General features: G+C 49.5%; 1 protein-coding gene across 1 annotated transcript in view; it reads left to right on the top strand.

Moving 5' to 3' along the window:
* The window catches only part of DNAH12 (dynein axonemal heavy chain 12), a 937,015-nt gene that overhangs the window by 375,019 nt on the left and 545,062 nt on the right, over positions 1–16,934 (top strand). The window lies entirely within an intron of this gene.

Raw genomic sequence — 16,934 nt, 5'->3', positions numbered from 1 at the left:
ATCCAATTAAAATGTTTTGAATATTTCCAGTTTTTAATTTAGTTTTTGTATGGCTAATGAACTATTAACTGCTTATTTAGGTTGATGTCAGTCAAAATTTAATTGTCCAATTTCCTGGAACTGTTAGGGCCAGGAAAAGTCGTGTACCATACCCCCTTAATCTTTACTGTAACACAGCATGTGCCTCGACCCCTCTTTCCATAGTTATTTTGTACTACCAGACTAACACAACAACGCCGTAAGTATATAAATCAACAGAGAAATTTCACATTTCAGCTCAATAAACTATCCTATCATCTGCTGCCCAGTGATTGGTTGCTCCCTGGCAGGTGTTGCGCTACGTAAGTGTCTCTACAAACACATACGAACAACCAACAAAATATGGCTCATGAAATACAATAGCAAATTGGGTGCCCACTTTAGACACAGTACATACTGGCCACTATCACTAAATTGGTTGCAAATGCTGTGCTGGTCATAGTTAGTTGAGAACACATAGGGCAGCAATGCTCCCAACAAAACAGTGGTTCCTACTGCGCGATCCGTGACTGATCAGGATCTCTAGATGTCAGTCTGTTTTCTTGATTCTTGATGTAGCAGAGCCACACAGCAGTATCAAGAAGATCCATAGTGTTCTTAAGAGGTTAGGGCTGAAGTATGCAGTTGCGAAGGTAGATTGGCCACCCACGACTGTCTGACTCTCTGTCAGGGTAGCCTGGTCCATCATTCAAGGCCTAGTTCAAATAAGCCAATGTGAAGCATGACACCAGAGACAATAAAACACAGTTTTCTGCATTGGAGTTATTTTTGTAATAATTCTTACATTTATGGATATATCTTCAGTAGAAATATGAGAAACAGACATTCAATAAGGCAGCACAATATCACAGACGAAATACAACAGGAACATTGGGTAACTTTTTTACACAAAATACATAGGACCTCATTACAACCTCGGCGGTCTTTTAAAAAGGCCGCCGAGGCTGCGGGAGCCAGAATACCGCCAGTGCCGGCGGTATTCCTGGCTCCCTATTGTGACTTTTCTCCTGGGCCAGCGGAAAAGTCACATCAACATTGCTGCCGGCTCATAATAGAGCCGGCGGCAATGCTGATGTGCAGCGGGTGCAGTAGCACATTTCACTGCAGTTGCTGAAAGGAGCCGGAGAAATAATGTTGCAAAGCGGAATTGTCGCTGGAGTTGTAGATTGTCAGTTCCTGAAGATTTCAGTTGCGGTTCCAGTGGCCAGAAGATGAATTAAATGTTGTGGAGGAGTCCTGCTGGAATCTTGCATGTCAAATATGAGGACCCACCCAAGGGGGAGACCCTAAATAGCCCTAAAAGGGGACTTGGCCACCTGCAAGGTGACCACCTATCAGGAGGGGGCTGTGACGTCCCCTGCCTAACCTGGCCACTCAGTTGCTCTCAGGGGGCTCTGCCCATCTTGAATTCAAGATGGCAGAATTGAGTGGCCACCTGGGGGAGCTCTGGGCACCCACCGGGTGTCCCTGGACTGGTGCAAACCAGTTTATGCAAGGAGGGCACCAAATGTGCCCTTCAAAGCATACCAGTGGCTTGGGGAGGGTACCCCTCCCAAGCCTTCTCACACCCCTTTGCAAGGGAGAGAGTGTGAACCTCTGTCTCCTACAGGCAGGAAATCCTTTGTTCTGCTGTCATTTTCCTGAGCTGGTCAAGCAGCCGGAGGGCAGAAACCTGTCTGAGGGATGGCAGCAGCGCAGGCTACCAGGAAAACCCCAGAAGACTGGTAGGAGCAGGGGTTCTCTAAGGAGCACCCAGAGTGCATGTAATCATACTAGCAACAGTATTGGGGCATGGTTCTGATGTGTTTGATACCAAACATGCTCAGGTTCGGAGTTACCATTATGCAGCTGGACACAGGTAGTGACCTGTGTCCAGTACACGGGTGAAATGGCTTACCCGCATGTAAAGGAGCGTCCTCCATGGACCTGACCCTCGGGTGCCCCGGGGGTACGTCCGTGGACGTCTGAGGCCCCCGGGGGCACTTCCGGTATCTCAGATCCTGACCCGGATGCTTTCTTCACTGCGCCGGAGAACGCCGAGAATGTGGAAGAAGAGGGACCATTTAAAAACCCTGGAGCAGAGGAAGAGGGAATGCCGCCGCGACCGCCACTGCGAGACAAGACGCCCACAGAGGAGATGACCGAGATGCAGGCGAAGGAAATACAGGGAGTGCAGAATTATTAGGCAAATGAGTATTTTGACCACATCATCCTCTTTATGCATGTTGTCTTGCTCCAAGCTGTATAGGCTCGAAAGCCTACTACCAATTAAGCATATTAGGTGATGTGCATCTCTGTAATGAGAAGGGGTGTGGTCTAATGACATCAACACCCTATATCAGGTGTGCATAATTATTAGGCAACTTCCTTTCCTTTGGCAAAATGGGTCAAAAGAAGGACTTGACAGGCTCAGAAAAGTCAAAAATAGTGAGATATCTTGCAGAGGGATGCAGCACTCTTAAAATTGCAAAGCTTCTGAAGCGTGATCATCGAACAATCAAGCGTTTCATTCAAAATAGTCAACAGGGTCGCAAGAAGCGTGTGGAAAAACCAAGGCGCAAAATAACTGCCCATGAACTGAGAAAAGTCAAGCGTGCAGCTGCCACAATGCCACTTGCCACCAGTTTGGCCATATTTCAGAGCTGCAACATCACTGGAGTGCCCAAAAGCAGAAGGTGTGCAATACTCAGAGACATGGCCAAGGTAAGAAAGGCTGAAAGACGACCACCACTTAACAAGACACACAAGCTGAAACGTCAAGACTGGGCCAAGAAATATCTCAAGACTGATTTTTCTAAGGTTTTATGGACTGATGAAATGAGAGTGAGTCTTGATGGGCCAGATGGATGGGCCCGTGGCTGGATTGGTAAAGGGCAGAGAGCTCCAGTCCGACTCAGACGCCAGCAAGGTGGAGGTGGAGTACTGGTTTGGGCTGGTATCATCAAAGATGAGCTTGTGGGGCCTTTTCGGGTTGAGGATGGAGTCAAGCTCAACTCCCAGTCCTACTGCCAGTTCCTGGAAGACACCTTCTTCAAGCAGTGGTACAGGAAGAAGTCTGCATCCTTCAAGAAAAACATGATTTTCATGCAGGACAATGCTCCATCACACGCGTCCAAGTACTCCACAGCGTGGCTGGCAAGAAAGGGTATAAAAGAAGGAAATCTAATGACATGGCCTCCTTGTTCACCTGATCTGAACCCCATTGAGAACCTGTGGTCCATCATCAAATGTGAGATTTACAAGGAGGGAAAACAGTACACCTCTCTGAACAGTGTCTGGGAGGCTTTGGTTGCTGCTGCACGCAATGTTGATGGTGAACAGATCAAAACACTGACAGAATCCATGGATGGCAGGCTTTTGAGTGTCCTTGCAAAGAAAGGTGGCTATATTGGTCACTGATTTGTTTTTGTTTTGTTTTTGAATGTCAGAAATGTATATTTGTGAATGTTGAGATGTTATATTGGTTTCACTGGTAATAATAAATAATTGAAATGGGTATATATTTTTTTTTGTTAAGTTGCCTAATAATTATGCACAGTAATAGTCACCTGCACACACAGATATCCCCCTAACATAGCTAAAACTAAAAACAAACTAAAAACTACTTCCAAACATATTCAGCTTTGATATTAATGAGTTTTTTGGGTTCATTGAGAACATGGTTGTTGTTCAATAATAAAATTAATCCTCAAAAATACAACTTGCCTAATAATTCTGCACTCCCTGTAGGAACACCGGAGCCAAGCCTCAGAGGTGACGCTCAGGAGACAGCAGAATGCTGAAGCCCGCCACGCTCTAGGAAGAGCGTGGCCAAACCAGATACGGAGTGGGAAAGAGGGACGCTTAATATTTTTCTTGTTTGTTGTTGTTTCTTTCATTTTGTTTCCTTTTGTAATTCAAAATGGATACAGAAAAGGAGTGAGACAACCTCAGATAGACAACTCTTATTTTTTCAAATTGATTTTCCATTCCCTGTTTCAAAATTGTTTTGGTATGATCTATATATTGTATAGATAGAGGAGAAAAGAGAGAAAAAAAAACCCAAGGCTAAAGGGAAAAAGACAAAGCAGATTATGCTCCATGAGATTTTTTTGGTTTGTTTTATGTGTCAAATGAATTTTCCACTGCAGCAATTTTGAGGAAAGTAGAAAAACCAGCACAAGAAAATAGGACAGGACAGAAGAAGCTCAGCTAAAGAAAAGGAAATGAATTGAGACAGACAGAAAAGGGAAAGTACAAAGAGAAGATAAAAGAGAAAGAAGCAGATCAGGAAAATAAGGAAGACCACAAGCTAGTCAGAAGGACTATAACAGAGAGGAAGTGAAATTAACTACACAATAAAAGAAAAGAAGACAGGAAAAACAAAGAGGTAGGAAGAAAGAGTCAGAAACAGAGAGGAGAAAGAAGGAAAGTAAAACAAAGGAGAACATACATACCAACCTTCTGTATTCTTCTTTCTTTGCATGCTCCTCCGGAGTCACCCTCTGGAAAAGAAGAACAAATGAGAGAGAAAACGTGAAAAGAAGGAAAAGACATAGAGCCAAAAACAGACCAAGGATAACAGACTTAGAGACTGTAAAAACCTGTATTAACCCTAATAAACTACTATACCAAGGACACCAGTGTCCCTCCATTACTGACGCTGTCTCACACCGCACTTACAAAGTCCAGTGTAATGGAATTGGAGTTCATAGGGGCACCTCTGCTCATATAGGGGTGCCCTCACACACAGGAACCTGCAGCCTGCCCTCTGGGCTAGGAGGATCTACAATAAGGGTGACTTACAGTGACAGGGTGCAGTGACCTGTGGTGAAAGTGTGCATGCACCTTTCCATGCAGGCTGCAATGGAAGTCCTCCAGACACATTTGACGTGAGCTCCCATGGGTGGCACAATACATGCTGCATCCCATGGGGAATCCCTGGTGTCCCAATGCCCTGGGTACCTAAGTACCATATACTAGGGACTTATAGGGGGCACCAGTATGCCACTTGTAGGGTGTGCAAAGTCCTAAGCAACAAAATTTAGCAGGAGAGAGCACAATCACTGGGGTTTTGGTTAGCAGGATCCCAGTGAAAACAGTCTAAGCATACTGACAACAGGCAGAAAGTGGGGGTAACCATGCCAAAATGAGGGTACTTTCCTACACAGGCAAACCTCATGGACATGCCCTTCGATGTGTCCCACCTATTTGGTAAAAAGACAGACTTGGCGCTGGAGCGCTTTAAGGACTCCTGGGCTACATCCAAGTCCCTAGGCCTCTCGGTGACCCCTCGCAAACAGTCTGTCTATCGCTTTTTTCAAGGCTTTGCAAGAGGCGTGGCATCATGCCATCCACAGACCAGCCACCGTCCTCTGCCAGGCCAGCATCTTGGGGCAGGGACATGGTTGTGGTTCCTTCAGACTCAGAGGGTATGGCCAGAAGTCATCCTCTACCCAGCCCCCCACCTCTACAGCATCCAAACCCTCCTAGTGTGATTAGGCAAGACCATGTATGTCCAGTTGGAGGGAGGATTCAATTTCATCTCCCTCACTGGCGGTCCATAACATCGGTCAAATGGGTCTTGCAGATCATACAGAAGGGCTATTTCCTCCCCTTCCAGTCTTTCCCTCCCCCAATGCCTCCCTCACCAGAACGGCTGATGGATGATCACTTGATTTTGCTCAGCGAGGATGTTGCTGCTCTCTTGGCCAAGGAAGCCATAGAAAGGGTTCTGATATCAGAAGTAGGCAGTGGTTGTTATTCCCGCTATTTTCTGATACCCAAAAAGAACAAGGACCTTAGTCCTATTCTGGATTTGCGGGACGTCAATCTCTTCCTGAAAAAGGTGGAATTCAAAATGCTCACTCTGGCTCAGGTCTTGCCTGCCCTAGACCAAGGAGACTGGATGGTAGCATTGGACTTGCAGGACGTGTATTTCCATATCCCTACCCTGCCTGGGCACAACGCGCTACTTATGATGCAAAGTAGCCAGGAGCACTTTCAGTCTATTGTGCTACCCTTTGGCCTTACCAGTGCCCCTCGGGTGTTCACCAAGGTGATGGCGGTGGTGGCAGCTCATCCGCCCAGGCTAGGGGCTTGAGTCTTCCCCTACCTCGAAGAATTGCTGTTGAAAGTTCCTTCGTCCCAGGCTGTCATCACGCACCTTCAGACTACGGCAAGCCTCCTGCATTCGCTGGGGTTCACTATAAAAATGCCGAAGTCGCACCTGACTCCCTCTAAAATGCTCCCTTTCAACGGAGCTGTTCTGGACACAGTGTAGTTTCGGCCCAACCTCCTCAGCAGCAAATCCAGGATATTCAGTGTAGGAAAGTAGCCTATTTTTATAGATCAAATCTGTTTATTGGCTTTCAAGTATAGAACATCGCATACGCAATACATCAAAATATTAGCATTATATTAAGAGACAGCTTATTCCATGCGCAGCGGTAAAACGTTACAGTGTAGTCCCGGTCCTATATATACATCTCCACTATAGGCTCGCCCACATGCACTCAGTTCAAGTTCAGAACCCCCAAGTAAGTCGGACATGTCAATTCTGAAAATTCCCCAGACAGAATTTGTAAATATGGTTGCCACAGTTCTTTAAAGTCCTCACCCCGCTGCTGAGAAGTCAGGGTAAGCTTTTCCATAGCGAGAATAAACCAGAGCTTGTGTAGCCATGAAACTACTGTCGGAATCTGGTCAGTCCCCCACACTGCTAACAACAACTGTATTGCAGCATTTAAAGCTAAGGCCATCTGACGTCCTTTCAATGATCTCAGGGGGAAAGTGAGAGGGTTAGGAAGGCCCAACAAGATATACGCAGGGAATCTAGGGATCTGAGTGTTAAACGCTGTGTCGATAATGTCTATTATGTTCTCCCAATACCGATGTAATTTGGGGCAGTGCCATACTAAATGAACAAGCGACCCCCCTCCCCCACACCCCCTCCAGCAGAGATTAGATTTAGCGGGATCCCAAGCATGGATCCTTGTTGGGGTGTAGTACCAGGAGGAGGCCACCTTATAGGCTGTTTCGGTGCCTGCTGCGTTGTAGGCTGTGTGGTGCGCCCTATAGAAAACACTCTCCCATTCTTCTTCCGATAGGTCTCTCTCCAGTTCCCTCTCCCATCTCAGTTGACTCTTAGTCTTAGGCGGACGGGCCTCCCCCACAGGAGAGTGTAGAGCTCAGAAATTGCGCGCTTATTATCCTTTTTCAATAGAATCCATTTTTCAAACGGTGTTAACAGCCTGTCTATTAATATCCTATTGGCTGGAAGCAGGGCCCAGTGTCGTATCTGGTAGTACATCATCCTGTCAGCCTCAGTCAGGATGAATGTCTCCCTCAGCTGGTCAAAGGAGATCACCCCCTGCTCATCAAATAAATATCCCACCCTTTTACAGCCCCCCTCGTACCATCGATGCAGAGCCTCTAACTGGAGTCCCGGACCAAAATCAGGGTTCGCACCCAGGGGAGTCATTGGGGACGGGAAGGTCGTCAAGCCCACCCTGCCGGCCACCTGATCCCACACCTTCATAGAAACCTCCATGACCGGGGATACATACAGCCCCGCGCTCTGTGACGGCGCCTAAGCCAGGGTTCCTTCCATATATGAGAGCCAGCCAGTGCCTGGTCCATGAAGCACCAATGTTTCTCGGAAGACGGCTGGCTCCATTCCAAGAGAAAGCGCAACTGTGCTGCTTGGAAGTATCGAAGGAGGCAGGGGACTGCCAACCCGCCCTCCATCTTATGGCGGTACAGGACCCATCGCGGTATCCGCGTTGCTTTCCCTTCCCATATAAATCTTAGAACCGCTGTTTGGAGGGTCGCTATCGTTCGCGGCGGGGGCTCTAGCGGAAGCGCCTGAAACAGATACAATATATGTGGCAGGATGGTCATCTTCACTGCCGCCACCCTGCCCAACCAAGACAATGTGAGTCTCCCCCATGTCTCTAAGTCACGCTGCACCTCCCGGATTAGTTTTGTGTAGTTCAGCGACGCCGTGCGGGAAACCGTGGAGCCCAACTCAATCCCCAAGTATGGAAGCCCAGAGGAAGACCATATGAAATGGAATCGGGCCTTCAGGTCCCTTTCATGTTCATCACTGATGAACTTGCCCATAGCCTGCGACTTTTGCATGTTCATTCGGAATCCCGATACCTGTCCAAATTCCTCTAATACATCCATTAGCACCGGCAATGAGGTCGCGGGATCTGCCAAAGTAAGAATGACGTCGTCCGCATATAGCGATATGAGATGCTCATCCCCCCCAAACTTCACGCCCGTGATCTGAGGGTTATCCCAGAGCCTCTGCACCATAGGCTCCATATAAAGCGCGAACAAGAGGGGCGAAAGGGGGCACCCCTGCCGAGTCCCCCTCTGAACAGGGAATGGCAAAGAGAGTGTCCCATTAACTCGGACCGCAGCCCGAGGCGCCCGATAGACGGAGCGAATCCATGCCATGAAACCTGGACCCAGTCCGAAGCGCTCTAGTACCCTGAATAAATATGGCCAGTAAACCCTATCGAACGCCTTTTCAGCATCGATAGATCGAAAGAGCGTTTCCCTATGAGAGCGTTCAGTTTTGTCCAGTAGATGAAGCAATCGCTTGGTATTATCGCTACACTGCCTATGCGGTATAAATCCCGCTTGGTCGGGATCCACAAGACCCGGCATGTAGTAGTTGAGACGGTGTGCCAAAATGCCAGTAAATAATTTGGCATCAATATTCAGGAGGGAGATCGGCCTATAAGAGGCGCAATCCTCTGGGTTCTTCCCTGGCTTCGGAATAACCACAATAGTAGCATCTAGCATGCTAGGTGTGAGGGTGCCAGTGTGTCGAAAGGAGTTAAAGAGTCGCAGTAGAACGGGAACCAGTTCCATGCAGAAGGATTTATAAAAAAGCACAGAAAAAACGTCAGGGCCTGGTGACTTCCCAGTCTGCAGCCGTGCGATTGCTGATATAACCTCCTCTGCCATTATAGGTTGATTTAAAGAGGTCACCTTCCTCTCAGTCAGGGGAGTAATTGCTATACCCTCTAAGAAGGATTCTGGGGTTAAGGTGCCGGGCTCCTCGGCCCCGTATAATCCTCTATAGAATTCCGCAAAAGCCTCCGCTATTTGGTCGCTCATACGCGCTTCTGCTCCTGAGGGAGAGCGAACCAGTTTTATCATTGACGCTGCGCTCTCAACCTATGTGCCAGTAGCTTCCCGCATTTATTACTTCCCGTGTAGTACTTATGTTTAAGACGGACTACCGCATACTCTGCCCTGTCCCAATCCAATCTCTGCAGCTGCTTCCTCACTTTCTCAAGCTCTCGCCATGTTCTAGGTGCGCCGGTGTGCTTATGTGAACGCTCCAGCACACTCACTCGCTGCTCTAAGTCCTCCCTGAGTCGTCTCCTTGCCTTATTGTCCCTAGCAGAAAGCGACATCACCTCGCCCCTCAGCACAGCCTTCAGTGCCTCCCACAGCGTCGCAATGCTTGTTGTCCCATCATCATTAAAGCTGAGATACTATATTATTGCCCCCCGAATCACCTCTAACGTAGCGCCATTCTGAAGCATCGAGTCCCTAAAACGCCACCCCGATGTGCCTACCCGCTCCGTGCTCATATGAATCTCAAATGTAACCGGGGCATGGTCTGACAGGGCTCGCGGCCCAATCACCGAGTCCCCAATCCGGGAGAGAAGCTCCTGCGTTGCCAGAAAGAGGTCCAACCTAGCGTATGTTTTAGTTGTTGCTGAATAAAAGGAATAGTCTCTTAACGTGGGGTGCACACTTCTCCACACATCCACCCGACCACATTCACTCAGCCACTGCCGACCAGCCTCTGACAAAGACCCTGCCTGCCTGTACCGGTGACCTGAACGATCCAGGTCCCCGTCCATCACCAAATTAAAATCGCCCCCCAGCAGGACGACACTATCAGGGGATTGGAGCAGCGGAGTCAAAGCCTGTCTTAGAAATATTTCTTGCTGGGAGTTAGGCGCGTATAGGGAAGCAATCGTGAAGGAAAATCCCCCCAGTCTCAACCTCATAGCTAAGAGCCTCCCTGGAACCTTGTGCAATATTGATATCACTTCCCCGGGGAATGAGCGTGCCAGAAATATCGCCACCCCTGCATGCTTTGATGGCAACGAAGACCAGAACTGCCTGGGGAACCACTTAGAGCGCATACGATAAGTATCTTTTGAGACTCGGTGCGTCTCCTGCAGAAGGCATATATGGCTCTCCGATCTCTCCAAGGCAGACAAGATGGCTAGCCTCTTGGTGGGGTTATTGAGCCCCCGAACATTCAAGCTTAAACATTTAATAATCATATCCTATAATGAGGGCGACAAGCAACAGAGAAGGGAGCACGCCAGAGGGCCACCCCGCATAGAAATCTAGACCCCCTACCACACCCAGGCCTGGGAATATCTGTACAAAGAGCCAGTTTAGCAGGGAAACCCAACAGCATTCAACTAACACGCACAACAGGTGCATAGAACACAGAAGTCCTCGATCGTCCATCTTCGCGAGGTGAAGTCTCCACGGGGCATTATATCCAACCATGTCTAGTAACCAGGTCCATCGCCCCGCACCCCGACCCTCTTCAAGAAACAGCATGTTGTTAGCAGCGCGGCCAAAAGCAGACCAGGGCACCCCGACTACCCATCCTAGGCTGAAGTTCCGGCGGCCGCACTGTTCAAAACAGATTCTCTCTCCGACCTCAGCTCCAAGGCCGTCGGGTGTTGCAGCTTCCTTCTTTTCTCTTTCCACCGCCAACAGGGAGGACCCCCGCATGTAAGGTCGGGTCCCCGCTCGCCTCGCGGCCTACGTCCTCCAGACCCAGAATATGGCTGGCTTCCAAAACGGATTTCACCTGCCAGAGCTGATCCTCCCAGCGGAAGACCAAGTGGAACGGAGGGCCCCAAGAGTAGGACACACTGTGCGCTCGCAAGTGATCCGTGATCGGTTTGAATTCTCTCCGCCTCTGCAGAGTCCGCACAGATAAATCATGAAATAGTTGGAGCTCATGCCCCCGAAAGAGTACCTGCTGAAGATTGCGGGCCTGCTGTAGGATCTTTTCTTTAAAAACAAAATTATGGAGACAGGCTAGGATATCTGGAGGGCGGTCTCCAGGGCCACCAGCCCGTCCTACCCGATGAACCCGATCCAGGACCACCTCCTGTGTCTCGTCCGAGCCAAGCAGAGAGCAAACAGGCCCGCCACATAGTCCCCAATGTCCTCCTTTTCAGCACCAACCGCAGCCCCTCTTATACGAATATTTTGTCTCCTCGAGCGGTTTTCCAAGTCCTCAACCGCTATCTGGAGGAGGTCCTGCTGCTCTCGGAGGCGGACTACCTCCTGCTGCAGGCCTGCCACTTCTTCACCACAAGGGATCTCACCATCTTCTAGCTGCGACACTCGTTCTCCCAAGGAGGTGACCTCTCCTCGCAACTCCTTCACCTCATGCGAGATGTCTCTATGCAGCTCCTGGATATCGCTCCGGAGCGAATCAAACAAGGAGGTCAAAAAGCCCTTCGTAACGGGAGAACTCTGATCTGGGTCCGTCTCCACCCGACTCTCCAGGGCCTTCACCACAGGTAAGTCCTCCGCCATACTCCCCGATGTCAAGCGTGCCCCCGCAAGCATTTCCTTCACTGAGCGCTCACGTTTAGATTTAGAGATCGCCATGGCACGCCGGCCTAATCTCGATTCGCCGGATCAATCCTACAAAGCCTCCAAAGTCTCCGTCTGAGACCGATCCCCAACTACCGCCCTGTCAGAGACCGCACCTGAGTCCCAGACCCGGCAGCCACCGCTTACAAATATCCACTTCAACTGCCTCTTCCACTATATATGTGGGCCCTCACTTAGTTGAGCTTCAGGCTATGAGGTGCAGCAGTATTGGGGCAAAGCAGCAGGGCCCCACGACCTCTCTCGGGGCCACAATCCTTTACTCAGCCCCACGCATATGCGCCAGGGTGGGGGGCACCAGCCTCCAGCCCCCAGTCCAATTCCTCATATGGGGGCACCCCCCTCCTTCAAAGTGCTCTGGCTTTTCAGGGCCAAGGCCCTCTCCGCGGTTCCGCCGCTCCCGAGACCAAGACTTGGCCCTCCGACCCCCCCAGCGCCGAAATCCAATGGCCGCCGGGGGAGGGCCCACCTCGCGGCCCAGGTCGTCTCCCACTCCGCTCCGCGGCCCTGCTGCGGCTCCAAGGCCGATTGCCGCTCTCCCCGCGGGACGGCGCGGCTCAACTCAGGGCCACCGCCGGATGTCAACAAGCCCACGGAGGTGCTCGCACTTCTGAGGGGGCCTCCAGGCGTCCCCCGGTCGGGTCGAAGAGCAGTTTTGTGGGTCGAGGTGGCGGAGCGCGGACGAGCACGTCCTAGCGTGCCGCCATCTTGGACACGCCCCCAGTAGCCTATTTTTAGCATGGTTACTTCCACTTTTGGCCTGTTTGTTAGTGTGTTTTGACTGTGTTCACTGGGATCCTACTAACCAGGACGCCAGTGACTGTGCTCTCTCCCCTTAAACTTGGTTGCTTGGACCACAAATACCCCACATTTAGCACAATGGTGCCCCTTGTAAGTCCCTAGTATATGGTTGGTACCAAGGTACCCAGGGCATTGGGGCACCAGGGGTACCCCATGGGCTGCAGCATGTATTATGCCAGCCATAGGAGCCCATACAAAGTGTATCTGCAGCCCTGTCATTGCAGCCTGTGTGAAAGGATGCAGGTCACTGCACCAGGTCACTGTAAGTCACCATTAGGGTAGGCCCTCCAAGCCCAGAGGGCAGAGTGCAGGTACCTGTGTGTGAGGGCACCCCTACATGAGCAGAAGTGCGCCCATGAACTTCAGCTCCATTTTCATGGACTTCATGAGTGCAGGGATGCCATTTTACACCTGTACTGGACATAGGTACCTATGTCCAGCTACATAAAGGTAACTCCGAACAGGAACCTACAATCTGCAGCTCCAGGGGCGACTTTGTCCTGCAACATTGTTTCTCTGGCTCCTTCCAGCTTCTACAACATTCCCCCAGCTGCTCATCCTCTGAGGGCAGCAAGCCTTCAATTTGCATGAGGAGAAAGAAGGAATCACTCCCCTGTATCCGCAGGCACCAACCACAACGACAACTGGCTGCATGGATCCCGCATCACAGGTGGTGGTCTGGAGTAGTCACCTTGGTCCTCTCTGCCAGCAGTACAACTTTGGTGAAGGTAAGCCCTTGCCTTCCCACCCAGGACAGTACCCCCATGCACTGCACCTCTTGCAGCTACCAAGGCTTGTTGGCTTCTCCTCCAAGGGACCTTCAAGCTCCATGTAGCCCCAGTCCCCAGCACTTTACTCTGTGACGTACAGCCCTCTGCATGCTTCTCCTGCGCCCTGGGACCCTTCTTCAGTTATGCTGCGTGGGCTCCTCTGCGGCTCCTGGGTCCTCTTCAAGTGGGTCTTCTGTAGTGGCTGCCTCTTCTTCTTTGGACTCTCTGCATTGCTGGTGGCCCCCTGGAACTCCCCTGTCCCAGAGGGACTGGAACTGTGGGTTGAGTCCTCCTGGACATTGCTGGTCCCCGGCAGCTCCACTATTTGTCTACAGTGACTCTTGCCCTTGCCAAGGCTTGTTGGTGGCTTTTCCACACCACAGACAGACTGCATTCTTCCATCCGGCATGGGACGTTGACTGCATCCTCCAGAAATTCATCACCGACTCCAGGGCTGCATTGCTGACTGTCTTCGTCCTACTGTCGACCAACTCCTACAACCACAGACGGGTGGGTAGTGGCTCATGCCACCACTGGACACTTCCATGAGTTCTGGACTTGGTCCCCTTCTCTTTTTGGTCTTCCTTCTTCAGAATCCACTGCTGGTTTCTTGCAGTCTTGTCTGGGTGGTGCATTAGCCTTCTTTTCAGTCTGTTTGGTGGTTTTGGGAAAAAACAGAAACTTACTCCTTTCTTCCTGGTCGCTGGGGGACACTGTGGTACTTACCTTTTGGAGCCCCTAGTTCCTCCAGCTCCCCTCTACAGATTTCACTTACCTGGGTGGGAGGCCTGCATTCACATTCCATGTTTTTGTGTATGGTTTGGGCTCCCCTAAGGACACTATTGTCTATTGCTATTGCACTGTTTTCTATTGCTTTTTATGCCTATTTCTGATTACTAGTGTGATTACTGATTTTGTGTGTTTTGCTTACCTCCTATTGGAGAGTTGCCTATCTAGTACTTTTGGTAATTGTGTTACTTAAACAAAGTACCTTTTTTTGTAACACTGTGTTGTTCTTTCATGTGTGTAAGTGCTGTGTGACTATAGTGGTATTGCATGAACTTTACATGTCTCCTAGATAAGCCTTGGCTGCTCATCCACAGCCACCTCTAGACAGCCTGGCTTCTATACACTGCCTGCACTTCACTAATAGGGAACCCTGGACCTGATATAAGGTGTAGGTATCATAGGTACCCACCACATACCAGGCCAGCTTCCTTTGTTCAGGTTATGATACTGTTGTTTCAGTCTCTATCCTGGATTTCGGTGAGACAGACTCTGAGGGTGCTGGGCCTCATGGCTTCCTGCATCATGTTAATAAAACATGCCACATGCCATATGGCATATGAGGACTTTGCACTGGGACCTGAAGTTCCAGTGGCAGAGCATCAGGGACATGGTTCAGAACTTGGAGGGAACTGCAAACAATCTGCAGTGGTGGTTAATGAACCACAATTGGGTCAGAGGCAGACTCCTCTCCCTTCCCCAACCAGATTTTACAGTAGTGAGAGATGAGTCCCCACAAGGGAGAGGTGGAGATCAGAGGCCTCTGGTCTCCGGTGGAATCTGGACTCCGTATCAACTTACTGGAGCTATGGGTGATCCGACTAGCATTGAAGGCATTTCTTCCTGTTATCATAGGGAAGATAGTGCAGGTGTTCACGGACAACATCACCGCAATGTGGTACTGCAACAAGCAGGGCGGAGTGGGGTCATGGACCCTTTATCAAGAGGCTTTGCTTTACTGGACATGGCTAGAACAGCAGGACATATCCCTGGTGGTTCAACACTTGGCAGGTTCTCTGAACGCCAGATTGGACGAACTTGGCCGTTGATGCCTAGTCAATCAAAAGTGGCGTTTCCATCTGGAGGTGGCAGAAGGACTTTTTCAGCAGCGGGGAGCGCCTTGATTAGATCTGTTTGGCTCCTCAGAGTATGTGCAATGTCAGCCGTATTGCGCGTTGGAGTTTGCAAGGCGGCACTCTCTCAGCAACACTTTTTCTTCCGAGTGGAGCTCAAGCCTCCTGTATGTATTTCCACACATACCCCTTCTGCCCAGAGTTCTCAAGAAGATCAGGAATGACCGGGCCCAAGTAATCCTTGTGGCTCTGGACTCGGCATGGGGAGTCTGGTAGCCCGAGCTTCAGAAAATGAGCATCAGTCCTCCGATCAGGCTGCCCCTTTGGGAAGATCTTCTGTCGCAACAGCAGGGGAAGGTTCTTCATCTGAACCTGTCAGCTCTGCGGCTTCATGAATGGAGATTGAGCGGCAGTACTTGACAACCTTCAGCCTTCCTCCCAAAGTCTGTAAAATTATTCTGGCAGCCACGCGTCCCTCAACCAAGACGCTTTGTAAAGTAATGTAGAGAAAGATCTATTGACCCTTTTTCTGCTCCTCTCTATGACATTCTTCTCTTTATCTTATCCCTTGCCCAGTAGGGCTCTGCACTGGGCACAATCAAGGGTTATCTTTCTGCCTTATTGGCTTTTGTTCAGCTGCCCAATCAGACTTCATTATTCAAATCTCCTATTGTAAATAGAGAAGAGCTTGTACATATGTTTCCTCCTGCACCCTTTATCATGCCTCAGTGGGACACAAATCTGGTTCTCACCCATCTTATGTGCACTCCCTCTGAGCTTTTACACAATTGCCCCTTCTGGCTGCTCACCATCAAGACAGCCTTCTTAGTACAATAATATCTGCAAGGAGGATGAGTGAGATACAGGCTCTCTCGTCAAAACCTCCATATTTCACCATGTTTTTGGACAGGGTAGTGCTTCGCACTTGCGTCCCTTTCCTCCCTAACGTGGTGACCCTATTTCTCCTGGGTAAGAACATCACCCTGCCTGCCCTGTTTGCTCTACCGCATCCCTCTAAGGAAGACCAAAAAGAACGTTGATGTTCTACCTTGACCTCACAAAAGAGTTCCGTGAGGATGACCAACTCTTTGTGGGGTACGTGGGAGCAAAGAAATATCGGGCAGTGCAGAAATGAACCCCACCATGCACAGTTTTTCCATCCAAAAATGGACTGCAAATACTACATTGATATAACCAATGTTATCAAAGATGTCTTGAGTGCTGTAATTTGTGGTGTAATTAGCAGTGCAAGTTATAGTTACCGTAGGGCACAAGTTATAGTTTCTTGAGATAACTCTAACTATAACAGGTGAATTTCTATGGTTTGGTACTTTTAAAATGTGAGCCCAATTATAACGTTCCTGAAACCATTATTTTTTTTTAAGTGAATTTTTTTTTAATTCTATTTTCCAACTATAATGTTCCTGTAACCTTTGTTTTTTTCAGTGAATTTCTATGCTTTTTTAACATACAGTAATTAATTACTTTACGTTAATCCAATCATGGCTTTTGGCCGTGTGCTGCAGCAGTTGGGCGCAGGGCCTGTGGCCAACCCCTGTGTCCACCCAAGCCTGCACTGTGCATGGCCTTTGGCCGTGCCCTGTGGGGGTTGGCCCCAGGGCCTGGTCTGCTGCAGCCAACCCCTATAACCATCCACCCCTGCAATGCACAAAGCCTTTGGCCGTAAGCAACGGGGATTAGCAGCTAGTCAAAAAGTAGCACCTTTTTTGGAAAGTTTTTTGAAGATTCGTCAAACGGCACCAAAGTTATTAGCAAAACAAAAAATGCTTTTTATTTA

The sequence above is a fragment of the Pleurodeles waltl genome, chromosome 9 (genome assembly GCF_031143425.1).
Source record: "Pleurodeles waltl isolate 20211129_DDA chromosome 9, aPleWal1.hap1.20221129, whole genome shotgun sequence".
In the NCBI taxonomy this organism is placed as follows: domain Eukaryota; kingdom Metazoa; phylum Chordata; class Amphibia; order Caudata; family Salamandridae; genus Pleurodeles; species Pleurodeles waltl.
The sequence above is the reverse complement of the archived record's forward strand: the minus strand, read 5'-3'. Positions and strand labels throughout refer to the sequence as shown.